Genomic DNA, 17,283 nt, shown 5'->3' with positions numbered 1-17,283 from the left:
CCTTAGTTGATTTTAACTGAGCTGAATGGGGCAATTTGATTTTTACATATGTCTAACATAATCAACAAATCTTTACTTGACTTAAACATGTAGATATAATTTCAGGATTTGGCTTCTTATTTACATTCCATGGGATCATGGATAAGAACTTATTAAGCTAGTTCTGAGCTCCCAAAACACAGGCATCATAGTTTACTGTAAGTATAGTAATCATAGAAAAAAGGAAGCTCATGTTATTATTATAATTAACTAGGAATCAATTTCTTTTTACTATAAAAATAGCTAATTAAATAGCCTCTAAGATTTTTCTGTTCTGTGTTATCTCATTACATTATAAAATACATTTGGTTTCAGGAATTAGAAAAACAAGACCTTATTTTTCTTAAGTATATATGTATCTGCTTCGTAACAATAAATTTGATTCTATATTCAGGAGATATTTAACACATGCATAAGCACCAGGTTTTCTAATGAATGGTATTTCAAGTGAAGCATCGTACGTATCCATTTTTGGAGTTTTACTATGCTTATAACTTCTGGAAATGCAAATGCAAGTTTTATACAGAGTGATCCTATAAAGTTCTGGAAGTCCAGAATCAGTCTCAGCGGGAAAGCCTGAACAACAAATGACTCTCTAAGGACAATTTTCTACTTAATCTCTACTATTTATTAAATGTATCCTTTTTCATAAAGGAATGTAACAGAATTTCTTCCAGTAAAGCTCTCAACTTAAATCTTGCTTGAATTTTTTGACAGTCACCTGTCAATTAAAGGATTCAGTAATTATATTTCAGTACTGAAAACAGTATAAAATTAAGTTTTCTAGAATTTAAAAATGTATACTTTATCAAATTTAGAATTTTATGCTTGTTTTTATGTCATTATCCTTTTTATGTCACATGTACTTAAAAAAAAACCTGTAAAACTATTCTTTTAAAATGTTGAGAAATATTTCTAAAGTAATTATGCTTTACATTGTAGTTATAAGTTTCAGGAAATTTCAAAGAACTTGGAGCAGGCTATTTTAAGAAAACAATTAATTGAATATGAAAAGGTATGTATGTCAACTCATTTCACTAACCACCTACCATAAATATTTTTTTGAAACAAATATAAACCATAAATATTTGTGATCGCTCTCACATTCCTTTTCCAGTTACACTCATTTGGGATTAGAAAAACATTGTTTACAGATTTATTTTGTTTTATAGCATGAAGCTAATAACATTAACTGGGCAAGTCCTTGAATGTGTGAACATTTGTGTTAATTCTTGTACTGAGTGATACATAAGCAAACAGTCTATAAAGTATGCTTAGCACTAGTCACATTCATATGACTAAGTTGATTTCACACAGTATATATTTAAAATAAATATCCATATTTAAGCAGTGTAAACAACATATTTAATTATAATCAGAAATGATATGAAAAAACCAAAAATTTACACAGTCAAAACAAGTAAAACAAGATTTATAGAAAATAATGTAAAGGTGTGCCTGTGGGGGAGGAGGTGGTAGAACAAATTACAGTTTGGAAGAGTTTGATTTTTTAGTTAACTTATAACTTGAATGGTGATAGACTTCTTTTAGTAATTATAAACAGCATGAATATGCAAAGTAGACTCAGAATTTATAAATTTTTCTCCATCCATTTTTCACAGCAATGTATGAAACACAGCATGCAATACTATCTCTTCCCTTGAAAAGGCAGCATTAAAAATAGGTCACAGGATACAAACTGCCAGGATGAGGGCTACAAGCACAGCAGGAGTTCAAGCGATGATGGTAATAATGAGACCGCCATTACTGCTGATTCTCAGTTCTGCTGAGAAAGTTTGAATTCTCACTCCAGCCCTATCGTCATCCAGCCCTATCGCCATTTTCTATATGGTCTTGGGTGAGTCACTTAAACTCTCAGTGATTTGATTAACAGCAATTCTGAGTTGGCTTTCCTCACAAACGTATTATAAGGTCCAATAGACCCATGATGAAATGAACATGTAATACATATTCCTTTACTCATGGCCCTCGTCTCCTAAATACCTTTTATGTTGTATCTTCTCTAAGACAACGTTCAGATTTACATATGTCACAAAAGCTGAGAGATTAATTCTAAAAATATGAGAATCTTTCAGGAAGAGGATTTATTTTAGAAGGGAAAGAAAGCCCTCCAAAATATTGGTTTTACATTTTCCTCACTTCATGTGGAACAAAACTTGAAAGCAAAGTCGTGAAAATGAACTAGACACTTGATCTTTTGACAAATGAAGAGTGTCATGCAACCTAATATTTGTAGCATTATACTAGTTTGGAAAGACTACTCAAATAGTTACCATTCAAAACTCTAAGAATGATTTAGAAAGTGTCACTTTTTTTTTTTTTTTTTTTTTTTTTTGCGGTATGCGGGCCTCTCACTGTTGTGGCCTCTCCCGTTGCGGAGCACAGGCTCCGGATGGCAGGCTCAGCGGCCATGGCTCACGGGCCTAGCCGCTCCACGGCATGTGGGATCTTCCCGGACCGGGGCACGAACCCGTGTCCCCTGCATCGGCAGGCGGACTCTCAACCACAGCGCCACCAGGGAAGCCCGAAAGTGTCGCTTTAATACCTCAGAACAGGGTTCGCCAGCCTTTAAAATCCATTTCATTCTAACGGACCTTTTCACTCCACCTTTTGTATATACCTATCAGCTAAAACTTTGTTAAATTTTACCTTCTATAGCTTTTAATATTAAAATAGTTACATTAAATATGTATTTTCAACTGCCTAAACTCTTTCCCGAAGAAGATTTTTACACACTGCCCTGAACTTTTCCATTTACTACCCTACTAGCCAAATCCCAGATTTGGGCAGGATAAATTTTTTACTCATAACATTAATACATATCATTACTGAAGTAAACTTAGAAAGCTATATGAGATGGCCAGCTATTTTCCAGTAGTAATATAAATTTTTTTTTTAAAAAGTATGACCAGAACAACTCTCCTTTATGTTTCAATTACTTAGAAATTCAGTAACAACATCACCAAAAATATACATATTGTTTCATTTATTTATATATTAATAAAATGATATCATCAGGGCAGCAGGGAGTAGAAATGAGACAATCACAGGATCTTGTTCTGGAAGAACGTTTTACAATTTCTTATTTATTTTTATACAAATGAACTACATGTATAGTTAACTTTCTTGTTTTCCTTTTTTGTTTTTTCTTCTTTTCTTGCTATTCCTTCCTCCTTTCATCCTTCCCTTCCTCTCCTTCATCCCTCTTTCCTTATTCCTTCCTTCCATCCATCGTTGGTTTTTGGCTGAGACCACAATTTCGACAAGAAATAAAAACTGCATTAGGAAGGAAGCTAATAAGTTTCCCCTCCCCAAATGCTATTAGAGACTTCCTGAATAAATGAGAAGCACATTAATTAAAAAAAAAAAAAAAGGAGGATGCTTGCAAAAGCAACGAAAACAGATTCTGGTCTTCATTATGATTAAAATAAACTTGAATAATAAATGTCAGATATGGGTAAGATCTATTAGGACACCTTGCACATCTATGGCCAATGAAGTTTGCTCCCAACTATTGTGTGGATTTCTTCAGTGCATTGTTAAATAAAGTTATTTTGTTATTGGGACTTCTACCATTTCCCTTTAAGATAATCCCATAACATAATGGATTGCAGTAACAGCAAATTTCTTTTAAATATAATTATTACTGAAATTCTTCATTCAAAATCCTTCCCATTATTCACTGTTATAATAGTAGAACAGATGGATACAATTTATACACATAAACACATATACATACATATGTATACACATATACATATGTGCATGTGTGTTTAATTATAAATATACAATATTATTGAATTTACTTAATTTTATGTAATTATTTACATATTTAATTGACACATGGGCTCAAATTTTACATTTTACATAAAAATGCCATTTGTATCCACATATATTCTTGTTCTGAGGCTCTCTATTCTTTTATTTTAACAAGGTTACGTAAAAATTCCTCTTACAAGTTATATTTTAATTATAGTTAATGAATCATAAGCCTATTTGACTAATATTTAAAGGACAAAGAGAACAAGGGTTTTGGGGGTTATTTTTTGCTTTGGTTTTCTGTTTGTTTTGAATGACAATTTATCCACAAGTCGGTAGTTTGTAGCCCAAGCTTCAATCGTGAGATTGCTCTCAACAAATGATTTGGTCATTATAGAGATAATAAATACCATTCATAGTGATAATTTAAATAAAAATATATGACTTAAGAGATAAGATTTGGTAAAAATTGGTTTCTCTTCTATTTCGATGACTCCTAACATAGTACAGCCACTGAAGTCAACTTAATGTTTACCAAGATCCATTGAGCTTTATAGTGAGCATCTGGGTAGTGCTACGGTGCAGATGTTGAATAGAATACCACAATAAAACTACTTCAGGTATCACCTGGTTAATAACAGTACTTCATTGAAAACATTACTTTCTGTAATTTGACTTAGTTTTGCCCAAATAAAAGCTGTTCACTTTTTATTTTAAGGCACAATTGTGACTTCTTACAAAACAAAGCCCTCAACTTCTATAATAAAGTATAGGTTTTATTCATAGCTAAACAACTGAATTTAGTTTTTCAAATTAAATCTAAATCACTAATATAAAGCATTATCTACAAGTCACAAAAATTAAAAACATCTCCATAAACCAAACTGAAAAATCTGAATCTTCAGAAATGAGAGACAAAGCCTAAATGTAATTTATAACTTATATACCTCTATTTTCTCTTTTTTTGAGGGTAACTATACTCTCGGGCAGTGCTCATATCAGATGCTGGTTAAATACAAGGAACTGAAGGACTTGAAAGTGTTTATTAGTGGCATCATCAAAAAATTTCTCCAACTTTTTTGGTAACCAACAAGAAGCATTTTCTTTATGCATCTTCCAGGAGTCTCATCTTTGCCTAACCCTGACAAACTATTCTTCCCAATCTAATTCATTTTGGCTTCTATGTCTCATCCTACTACTAGATGATTTTATTAATACTACAGTAACACATGTTCATTGTAGGAAAATCAGAAAACATATGAGAACCAGTAAGAAAATAAAAATCAACTGTAATCTCACCATTCAGAATCTACAATTAGCAGTTTAATATAAATTTTTAAAAATAAAAATGAGATTAAGGTATAATCTGCATAGGTTTGTAAAGCGATATTTCCATTTAGCAATACACCCTAAATAGCTTCTACTTTTCTAATTCCCTTCACATTTTTAGTATCTTAATTTCTCTTTTTCACAAAAGAATTCTCTGAGTCCTTACTGCGTTATTATTCTAGACAAGAGGTCAGCAAACTTGTTCTGAAAAGGGCTAAACAGTAAACATTTTAGGCTTTGTAGGCCATATAGTCTCTGCTACAACCATTTAACCCTGGTGTGGTAGTGCAAAAGCAATCACAGACACACATCAAGAATGGATATATCTCAATAAAGTTCCCAATAAAACTTTATTTTAAAAAGCAGGCAGAGGGCTGTAGTTTGCTAACCCCATATTCTAGACAACTGCTTAAAAAGAAATATTGCATATCATGATCACTATCACCTACAGCTGAATATGTTACAGATTATCTTTATACTCGACCTCTTCTATCAATACAGATTTACCCCAGCACACATCACCAAGGAGTATGTTCATTTCCTTTGGTAATTGCAAATGTGATTCTTCAAAAGTGGTTGAAAATCATCCATGCCGGAACGGTACCAGAAAGACTTCCCCAGCTCAGTCTGTGTCTTAGAAACCTGTATTTCAATAGCAAAGTAGAAGGATGCTCTTCCCTCTCCCCTTTAGCCAACAGAAGTCCAAGTTAAATGGGTAGTAACTTGCTGACACAGAGAATTTTCATCCCTGTTTCAAATCTATGAAAGAGAGAGAAATTGAGATTGAAGGAGTTGGAATAGCAGGAAACCTACAAGTTTACATGCATCCAAATCCATGCTTTCCTCCTTCCCCAATGTGACAATAAGAGGGCTTTCTCCTCCTAAGGTCTCTCTATTTATTTATACTTGCTATGGATCCTATTCCCTACTGCTTTGTCATCATGGTTCAAAAGCTCTCTTTTTATTCTGTCTCTCTCTCTCCCCCTTCCTTCCTTCCTTCCTTCCTTCTCTTGTCTCTCTAACCCCTCCCTCTCTTTATGTGTGTTCTCTCATCAGCGTTTAATCTAATATTTGCTTATCTTAGAAGGCCCTTCCTCAATCTCAAACAGTACTCCCTATGCCCCTGTTCTCCCTTTTCACACTCTAGTTTCAAGACAGAATTGTCTGCACTTTCCTTTTCTCATTTTTCTCATATATTCCTCAATCTGCTGCAATCAGGTTTTTGCTCCCATTTGATCCACAAAAACTGACTAAAGTTATCAGTGAAACCCTTATTGTTAAATCTGTCTGTCACTCTGATCACTTATCTTGCTGGTCAAAAGTACAAATTACATAGTCGAATAATCTGAGTTCAAATCTTGATTGTCAATTAGCCAAGCGTTTTCTTGGGCAAGTCACGTAGCTGCTCTGTATGTACCTCACTTACCTCATCTGGAAAACTGGGACATGTTAATACCTAGCTCAAAGAATTGTGATGAAAATTAAATTAATGAAACATGCAAAACTGTTTACAAGAGTGCTTAGCCCACAGTAACGTCTATATAAATGTTAGTTATTACTGACCTCTCAGCAGCATTTGACACTATGAACCTCTCTCTCCTTTCTGAAAACATCTCTTTCTATAACACATTCTCTAGGGTTTTTTCTTACCTCTTTGATTCATCCTTCCTAATCTCACTTTCATGTTCCTCTTCTTTATAAGCTGGTTTCTCTCCTAAGGTCACCTTTCTACTCACATGACATCTTCTTCCTAGGCAATCTCTTTCATTTCCATGGCTTCAATTACCATTCAGTGTCTTCCAGTCTATTATTGCCCATCAAAACTTTTCTTCTTATCCAGACACCTGTATAAACTGGCTCTAGTACATCATCACTTGGCTATCTCAAAAGCATCCCAAGCTCCACATGTTTAAAACTCACTCCATCTTCCCAACTCCTACCCTATCTTCAACATTCAGTAAAGGTCCTGTCAGTTCCATCTCTTAATAGGTACCAAATCTGTTCACATCTCTCCTTCCCTACTGCAGGCTAGGCAACTATCAACTTTCATCTCTATTATTTCTATAGACTTTTACCTCAAGTCTCTGCTTGAGTCTTAAGGCCCCCTTCAATATATGTTACATAATGCAATCGAAACATACTCTCTAATTGCAAATCTGATCAATGCAAAAAAAAGTTTAGTGGTTATGCATTGCCCTTATGAAACTCTGGCACTCCTTAATGTAGATTTTAAAAGCATTAATGGCCTATATACCTCTTGAGCTTTGTGTCATATCCCCACCCTTTCCCCACCACAGGTTTTCTGCATAGATGATCATGTCATCTGCAAATAAAGACAATTTTACCTCTTCCTTTCTGTTTGCCCTTTTTTCCTTTTTCTTGCCTAAGTGCACTGGCTAGAACCTCCAGTATGGTTTTGAATGTTAAGTAGTAAAAGTGGACACCTTGATTTATCTGTCCACTTTTCCCCCCTACCATCTTGTTGATAGTAGGGGGAAAACATTCAATATTTTACCATGAAACAGTATGTTAGTGGTAGGATTTTATCAAATTGAGGAAGTTCTTTTTTTATTCCCAGTTTGCTGTGGGTTATAAAAGATGAACGTTGGATTTTGTCAAATGCTTTTTTTGTTTTTACTAGATGACACGTTGCCTTGACTGATTTTCAAACGTTAAACCGACCTTATATTCCCGGGACGAGCTCTACTTGCTCACAGTATATACATCCTCTTTATATACTGTTGGATTCTGTTTGCTTAACTTTTGTCAGGAATATTTTTGCATCTATATTCATGTGGGATACCAGTCCTTAGTTATCTTTATTGGAATGTCTTTGTCTCCTTTTGGTGGCAGGATAAAGCTGGCCTCACAGAATGAGTTGGGAAATATTCTCTCTTCTTCAGTTTTCTGGAAGAGTTCATGTAGAATTGGTATTATTTCTTCCTGAAAATGTTTGATAGATTTCAGAGTAAATCTATTAGGGTGTGGATTTTGTTTTGTGGGAATGTATTTACATACAAATTCAACTTCTTTAACTAATAGCTATTCAGATTGTCAATTTCTTCTTGAGTGGGCTTTGGTAATTTCCGCCTTTCAAGGAATTTGTCCATTTCATCTAAATTGCAGAATGTACTGGTACAAAGTTATTATCTTTTTCATATATATAGAATATGTAGTAATGCCATCTCTCTTATCTCTCATCTCACTGGATTTTGTGTCTTTTTTTTCTTACCAGTTAGCTATAGATTTATCCAATTCACTGATCTTCTCAAGAAATCAACTATCAGTTTTATTGATTTTCTCTACAGTTTTTTTTATTTCATTAATTTCCACTCTGATCTTTATTATTTCTATTTTCTTTCTGTCTTTGGTTTTATTTGCCTTTTCTTCCCTGCTTGCTTGAGGTTGAAGCCAAGGTCACTAATTCGAGGCTTTTCTTTCTTTCTAATACAGGTGATTTTCCTTTAAGTATTGGTTTAGTAAGCAATCCACAAATTTTTATGTGTCACTTTTCATTTTCATATACTTAAAAGCTTCTAAGTTTTTGGGAATTTTCCAAATAATTTTCTGTTATTGGTTTCTAAATTAATTCCATTTGGTTAGAAAGCATAGTTTGTATGACTAGAATCCTTATAAATTTATTGAGATTTAAGTTTTATGGCCAAGAATACTGCTTAACTTGGTAAATATTTAACATGCATTAGAAAAAAATGTATATTCTGCTATTATGGGTAGAGTGTTCTATAAATATCCATTAGGCTAAGTTAGTTAACAGTGTTGTTCCTATATTCTGTATCCTTACTGATTTTCTGTCCACTTTTTTCTATCAATTATTGATAGAAGGGTATCTCCAACAACAGTTATGGATTTATTTCTTTTTTAAAATTTTTTATTTTTGTTTTATATTGGAGTATAGTTGATTTACAATGTTGTGTTAGTTTCAGGTGTACAACAAAGTGATTTACTTATACATATATCTGTTCTTTTTCAGATTCTTTTCCCATATAGGTTATTACAGAGTATTGAGCAGAGTTCCCCATGCTATACAGTAGGTCCTCCTTGATTATGTTTTACATATAGTAATGTGTATATGTTAATCCCAAACTCCTAATTTATTTCTCCCCCTCCCCTCTTTCTCCTTAGGTAACTATAAGTTTGTTTTCTAAGTCTGTGAGTCTATTTCTATTTTGTAAATAAGTTCATTTGTATCATTTTTTAAGAATCCACATACAAGTGATATCATATGATATTTGTCTTTCTCTGTGTGACTTACTTCACTTAGTATAATAATCTCCAGGTTTATCCATGTTGCTGCAAATGGCATTATTTCATTTCTTTTTTTATGGCTGAGTAATATTCCATTGTATATAAGTACCACATTTTCTTTAGCCATTCATCTGTCAATGGACGTTTAGGTTGCTTCCATGTCTTGGCTATTGTAAAAAGTGCTGCAGTGAACATTGGGGTGCATACATCTTTTCTAAGTATGGTTTTCTCCGGATATATGCTCAGGAGTGGGATTGCAGGATCATATGGTAGCTCTATTTTTAGTTTTTTAAGGAACCTCCATACTGTTCTTCATAGTGGCTGTACAATTTACATTCCCACCAACAGTGTAGGAGGGTTTCCTTTTCTCCACACCCTCTCCAGCATTTATTGTTTGTAGACTTTTTGATGATCACCATTCTGACTGGTATGAGGATTTCACTACTTCTTTTTATAGTTCTATTAGTTTTTACTTCCTGAATTTTGAAGCTCTGTTAATAGGCACATAAACGTTTGGTTACTATATCCTTTTGATGAGTCGACCCCCCTTATTATTTAAAATTTTTTTAAAAATAAGAATTGTATATATTTTTATATATACAACATGATATACAACATCATGATTTGATATACATACACATGGTGAAATAATTACTACAATCAAGCTAATTGACATATCATCTCTTCACACAGTTACCTTTCTGTGCATGTGTGATGAGAGTAGCCAAAGTCTACTCTCTTAGCAAATTTCCAGTATTCAATATGTCATTATTAGCTATGGTCATCATGCTGTACATTAGATCTCCAGACTTATTCACCTTACATAACTGCAAATCTGTACCCCTGACCACCATCTTCCCACCTCTAGTAACCACTGTTCTACCTTTTTTTTTTTCATTTATATGACTTTTTTAGATTCCACATGTAATTGAATCATGCAGTTTTTTTTTCTTTCTGTGTCTGGATTACTTCATTTCCTATAATGTCCTCCAGGTTCATCCATGTTGTTGCAAATGGTGGGTCTCCTTTTCAAAGGATGGTTAATGTTCCATTGTGTAGGAGTACATCACAAAATTTCTCTGACCCCTTTATTACATGAAATGACCTTCTATATCCCTGGTTATATTTCTTTGTTCTGAAATCTTCTAACAATAATATAGCCACTTCAGCTTTGCTTTTGATTAGTATGCAATGTATCTGTTTCTTTACACTTAATGTGGGTTTCTTGTAGGCAGCATACAGTTGGATCTTGCTTTTTCATCCAATCTCGCAATCTCTGCTTTTAAAATGGGATGTTTAGATTATTTATACTTAATGTGATTCTTGATATGGTTAAGTTTAAATCTACCATCTTGCTATCTGTCTTCTATTTATCACATCCATTCTTTACTCCCTCTTTCCTCTTTCCTACCCTCTTTTCAATTAATTGAATATTTTTTAATGATTCCTTTTTTATCTCGTTTGAGGAGTTATTACCTATAACTCTTTTTCTTATTTTTAAGGTTGCCCTAGGGTTTATAATATCCATATTTATGTAGTATACATACTTATAATATATGCTACCACTTCATGTATAGCATAAAGAACCTTGTAACACTATACTTCATCTCTCTCCTCCCACCCTTTGTGTCACTGTTGTACATTGTACATGTGTATATGTTATGCACCACATGGTACATTTTTTTGTTTGAAGTCATTTATCTTTAAGTGAGATGTGAATTATAATAAAAACATCTTATATATTTATTCACATATTTACAATTTCTGATTTTCTTCATTCCTTTGTGTAGCTCCATATTCCTTTCGGTGTCATTTTCCTTCTGCCTCAAGGACTTCCATTAACATTTCTTTTAGACAATTCTGTTAGTGATGAATTCTTTCAGCTTTTGTATGTCTCAAAAAGCCTCCATTTTGCCTTTGTTTTTGAAGGATATTTTCACTGAATACAGAATTCTACATTGATTCCCCCCAATACTTTAAAGATGTTCCACGGTCTTCTCACTTGCACTGCTTTTGATAAGAAAATTTCTAGAATCCTTAATATTTTCTCTTTGTTACTGGTTTTGAACAATTTAATTATCATGTGCATTGGTGCATTTTTCTTTGTGTGTGCATGCTTGGGTTCTTTGAAACTCTTGAAATTCTAAGTTTATAGTTTTCATAAATCTGGATAACCTTTGTTGATGATTTCTGTAAAGACTTTTTCTGTCTTTCCTCTCCTTTGGTCTATCTCTTCTGTCTAGCTCTCTCCTCTCCTTTGGTGACTCCAGTTCCAAGCATATTAGACCACTTGAGGTTGGCCCACAGCTCACTGCTGCTCTACTTAGCTCTTTTTTTTTTTTCATTTTTTTCCCTCTCTGTGTTTCATTTTGAATAATTTCTATTGCTATGTCTTCAAGTTTATTAATCTTTGCTTCTGCAATGTCTAATCTACCATTAATTGCATCCAGTGTATTTTGCATCTTTAGAATTTTAGTTGTTTTTACATATTCCATGTTTTTGCCTAATATGTTCAAGCTTCCCTCTAACTTTCTGAAGACACTGAAAATTATAACAACTGTTTTAATGTCCTTGTGTGCCAATTCTAACATCCATGTCAGTTCTGGATTAGTTTTGATTGCTTTTCCTTATTATGGGTCAGATTTTCCCACTTCTTTGCATTGCCTGGTCATAATTGATCAAAAGCAGACATTATACTTTGTTGGGTGCTGGATATTTCTACATCCCTATAAATATTCTTGAATTTTGTTCTGAGATACAGTTACTTGGACACAGTTTGATCCTTTTGGTTCTTGTTTTTAAGATATCATAGGTGGGACTGGAATAGCCTATAGTCTAGGAATAATTATTTTCCACTACTGTAGCAAGGGTCTTCTGAGTAGGATACCCAATGGCCTGTGAATTATGAGGTTTTGCACTCTTTCTGCCATATATTTCTATAGCACCCTGTACTTCCCCTATATAAAGCACCTCTTATACTTCATTGAAATTGCCATTGTGGTTGTCTTCTCATTATGTAGTTCTTTCACCATACTGTTGCTATATTAAGTTCATACTTAAGCAATGCATATTTTGTATTCCTAACACCTGGCACAGTCCTGGCACAGCAGATACTAGCTGAATAAATAAGAACATTCATAGGTGTATGTTGACAAAATACAAAATTTTACATGTTTAAACAAAATTTTTATAAACCCATGGTTTAAGACTGAACTTTTTCTAACTTGCATGATTTTTTAAACATACTGGTATACTTTTATTCTTAGGGAAATCATAACCACCTACATATTTGAATATGAAACCTTGGCAAAACTTGTATTTGTTTTTTATATAAATTTCTTTCCTTTCTTTCTTTTTGGCTGCATTGGGTCTTCGTTGCTGTGTGCGGGCTTTCTCTAGTTGCAGCAAGCAGGGGCTACTGTTGCGGTGCGAGGGCTTCTCATTGCAGTGGCTTCTCTTGTTGTAGAACACGGGCTCTAGGTGTGCAAGCTTCTGTAGTTGTGGCACGTGGGCTCAGTAGTTGTGGCTCACGGGCTCTAGAGCGCAGGCTCAGTAGTTGTGGCGCATGGGCTTAGTTGCTCCGTGGCATGTGGGATCTTCCCGGACCAGGGCTCGAATGCGTGTCCCCTGCACTGGCAGGCGGATTCTTAACCACTGTGCCACCAGGGAAGTCAACTTGTATTTTACTTTCCGTCTCTTTCAAGATAACTTTTATTTCCCTTTCTATCTCTTTCACATTAGGCTCCAGACTAAACTAATAGTCAAAGCAAAAGATTTATTCTTCAATGTAGCAGTATTACCTATATTTTCTGTGACTTGTCAGAACTGGACATCTGGTCTTTTAAGCAGTGTTGTGATACTTAGATCAGAGCAACATCTAAGAAACTCAGCATGCTTAGAAAGATGTTTTGAAACACATTTATAATGTTATAAAAATTGGAAATTAACTGCAAACTAGTAATGATTTCTGCATTAAAATCTGAGTTATTAAACCTTATAATTTCTCTTTTTATCAAAATATCACTTAATTATATTTCTAAAATGGACCCTTTATTTTAATATATATCACTTTAGTAATAATTAAACCTTTTGTATATCCAAGTCTGTATATCAATAAAAATGTCTTTATATAAAGCAACTGTCAAAATCTTAAGGTTTCCTTAAAAGACTGTAAAAACACTTGTCTTCACAAAACAATAAACAATTTATTCTGATAGAGTACTGTAGAAGGTATCAGAAGTCTAGTTTCATTTGTCCTTAACTGATCGAAAATTCTTAAATAAGCTTTTAATTTGCTTACTAAACAAAACAAAATTATCTTGAATAAATATTCTGGTTTCTTTCGATTATTCTGTGGTTTCCAGATATACAATTCCTACAATTAGTGACTGAAAAAAAGACTGCTTCTCCTAAAAAATAAAACTTTAATAAACTATATTAAATAACAGAATACAATGGTATAACAAGTGAGCCTTTTACTATGTGCCATGGTTAATTGTATAATACTTCCTATTTAGTTAGAAAAAAAGAGTAATGCTCCTACTAGATTATGTCATTTCCAATTTTTTTAAAAAGGTTGTGTTTAAATTTTAAGAATGAGTAATTTTCTTGGGATTTAAAATATCAAGCCCGTAGGTTAACAGCCAGAGAACCTTTATATTTCACTGTCCTGCTCTCCGTTTAGACAGGAACATAGATGTGACTATACACTCTTTACTGTTAAAGGGTTGCAGAAAATTTTAAAACATAGCCAGAACTTAAGCTTATCCTACCAAAACAAAGGATATTAATCCTTTGGAAGAACTTCAGAATCGACTTGTAAGGAAAGCAGGCATTATGGCATAATAGCATAAGTATTATTCTAGCGAGATATGAATAGAAAGCTACCACAATACATATTTTTTCACCCCTGGCTTCCCCTAGTCCTTACTCTTCTCACACTCCGTCAGGAGAGAAGCAGCATTCTTAGATTTTACAGAGATACATTTTAACATAATGACTATAAAATTATGTTTTATAAATAAGTTCTGTTTTCATTAAGTATTAGTAGAAGAATGTGTTTAAGAAATTATAGAATTTTTAAGAACCATTACAAATTGCTGTAGGATTTAAAAAAGAAAAAAAGACTGTTGTCCCACTCCCCAGACTTCACCACTGTCTTTTGATCAAAAGAATTTCTCCTTTCCCAGAAATCTTTTCTACAATTAATGTTTTCAGAAATTAGTTTTCTCACTTACTTTAATAAATGTCTAAACGTGCTAGAGTAAAATATCACACCAAATAAGTATAATCCCCTGATAAATCTTTCCCCAAGAATGTTTCTTTTCTGCTTTATTATGGGAACATCTTATGACACTGGAAAATAAAAGTTGAAGAAACTGAGAATAGAAAAAGGAAGCAAAGTACTGCTAATAGTCTCTTAAAACCTAGAAAACAATGAGTATTATCTCTAAAACATGGCTGTAAGTATCTTTAAAAATCTTGTCTTCTTATTCATAGCAGTGAATGATGGCAATGTAGTATCTGGAAAAAAAATAGTCAGTGCTTTTCCACTTGTTAATACTGAAAAAAAAAATTCTACTTAATAACTTCTAGTCCAAACCAGTAGCCTTAGGAAATAAGTCCAGAAACAAACATTGTCAAATAAATAAATAGGCAAGCCAAATTATTAGATAAAACTCTTCTATTAAATACTAAATGTAAGAAAATTTTTAGATTGAGGGGAAAAAAACTATCTAAAATCAACTGCATTTTGTTTTCAGTGACATATTACTGAGAAGAAATCCTGAGTTGTAGCAGTGCAGAAGGAAAGAAATCAATAAAGCACTACAGAGTAGAATTGCATCTAGATAGCAATTGTACACTGTAAATGCCTCTCATTCATCATAATCTGCTCAAATTAAAGATTCATTTTTAAGGTCTTGCGAACTCACTAAAGCAATATCACAACGTCTTTTTTTAAAATCACATGAAATATGAAGGCAGTCTTGAACATGATTAAAATGCTTAGACCTTTTTTACTTATATAACAACGATGACTAAACAGTACAAAAAGAAGTACAATTCTAGCAAGAAGGTATTTTCCATTTTTGTTATTTATCTTAGTTGTCTATAGCAAGTAATATACACATTCTTTCAAATCCCATTAATAGAGAGGACTATTAGAAACATTCAATTTCCTATATGTCATTTTTCATGTAAACGTATATCCTAACTATACAAGAATATGGCATTTTTATAAGAGATAACTGATTAAATTGGTTCCCTGTACTAAATAATTGACACTAAAAACAACCAAGGTGAAAAAAGAAAAACATACCATTAAAATCATCTAATCATATGGTATGTATGTAAGAACAACCATCCCATGTCCTAAGGATCTCATGAATTAAACAAAACAAAATACATCTTTTTTGGAAATCCTAAATAGATATCATTGCTTATATATAAACTCCAAAAGAGCCATAAAACAGATACTAAAACTAAAATTTAGTATCTTAACAAGGTAGAAAATCAATATACTATATATAGGATATGAACATTTAGATACTGAAATTTTAAAAGTGCCATTTATTATACCACACAAATCATAAAAATATTCTGCTATAAATCCAAAAATACGTATGCTGAAAGCTACAAATCACTAATAAAAGAAATTAAAGAAGACTTAAATGGAGAAATGTGTAGTGTTCAAGAATGGGAAGACTCAATATTATTACCATTTCAGGTCTCCTCAAACTACCTATAGACTCAACACAGTTCCAATCAATATCCCAACAGGACTGCTTTGCAGAAATCAAAAGCTGATTCCAAAATTTATATAAAAATGAAAAAGAATTAGGATAGCCAAAACAATTTTGAAAATGAAGAACAAAATTGGAAGTCTCACACTACCTGATTTCAAGACTTATATAAAGCACAGCAAAGAAGATAACAAGGCCATGGAGAGAGGATAGAGGATCCATACATACTGTGATTTTAACCAAGATGCAAATGCAGTTCAATGGAGAAAGACGAGTCTATCTGTGGAATCTTGGTCTAAACAAAGATTCCCTTAATATATCACCAAAAGTAAAAATTGATAAATTGGACTTCATCAAAAGTAAGAACTTCTGCTCTTGGAAGGATACTATTAAGAACAAGCCACAGCAGGGAGAAAATATATGCAAATCACATTTCTGATAAAATTTTTGTATTCTGAATATAAAGAACTCTCAAAACTTAACAACCCAGTTTTAAAAATCAGTAAAAGATCTTAATAGACACCTCACCAAAGATATAGGGATGACAAATAAGCACATGAAAAGGTATTCAGCATCGTTATTCAAAAGTAAAATGCTAACAAAACCACAATCAGGAAACAGTACATACTTATTAGAATGGCTAAAAACAGAAACAAAAATCGCCACAAAACCTGACAATAACAAGTGCTGGTGAAAACACAGAGCAACTAGAACTCTCATACATTGGTGGTGGGAATGTAAAATGGTACAGATGCTTTGGAAAACAGTTTGGAAGTTTCTTGTAAAGTCAAACATAGCATCATACAACACAACAATCCCATTCCTAGGTATGTACTCAAATGAGGAAAGAAAAAAAAACACCACAATCCTATGTTTATATTGGCTAATTCATAACTGCCCCAAACCAGAAGAACTCAAGTGTCTCTCAAGTAAGGAATGAATAAACAAATTGTGGTATATTCATACAATGGAATACTACTCAACAATATGAAGGACAAACTACTGATTCATGCAACATGATGGATTAATCTCAAATATATTATGCTAAGTGATTGAAGCCAGAATCAAAAGGCTGCATGTTGTATGATTCCATATATATGACATTCTAGACAGGCAAAACTACAGG

The 17,283-nt window shown here is 33.1% G+C and overlaps 1 protein-coding gene across 6 annotated transcripts in view; it reads right to left on the bottom strand.

Moving 5' to 3' along the window:
• Positions 1-17,283, bottom strand: part of SSBP2 (single stranded DNA binding protein 2) — a 299,106-nt gene that overhangs the window by 123,328 nt on the left and 158,495 nt on the right. The window lies entirely within an intron of this gene.

Source organism: Delphinus delphis, chromosome 3 (genome assembly GCF_949987515.2).
Source record: "Delphinus delphis chromosome 3, mDelDel1.2, whole genome shotgun sequence".
NCBI classification, from domain to species: domain Eukaryota; kingdom Metazoa; phylum Chordata; class Mammalia; order Artiodactyla; family Delphinidae; genus Delphinus; species Delphinus delphis.
This window is presented reverse-complemented; position numbering and strand designations above follow the sequence as displayed.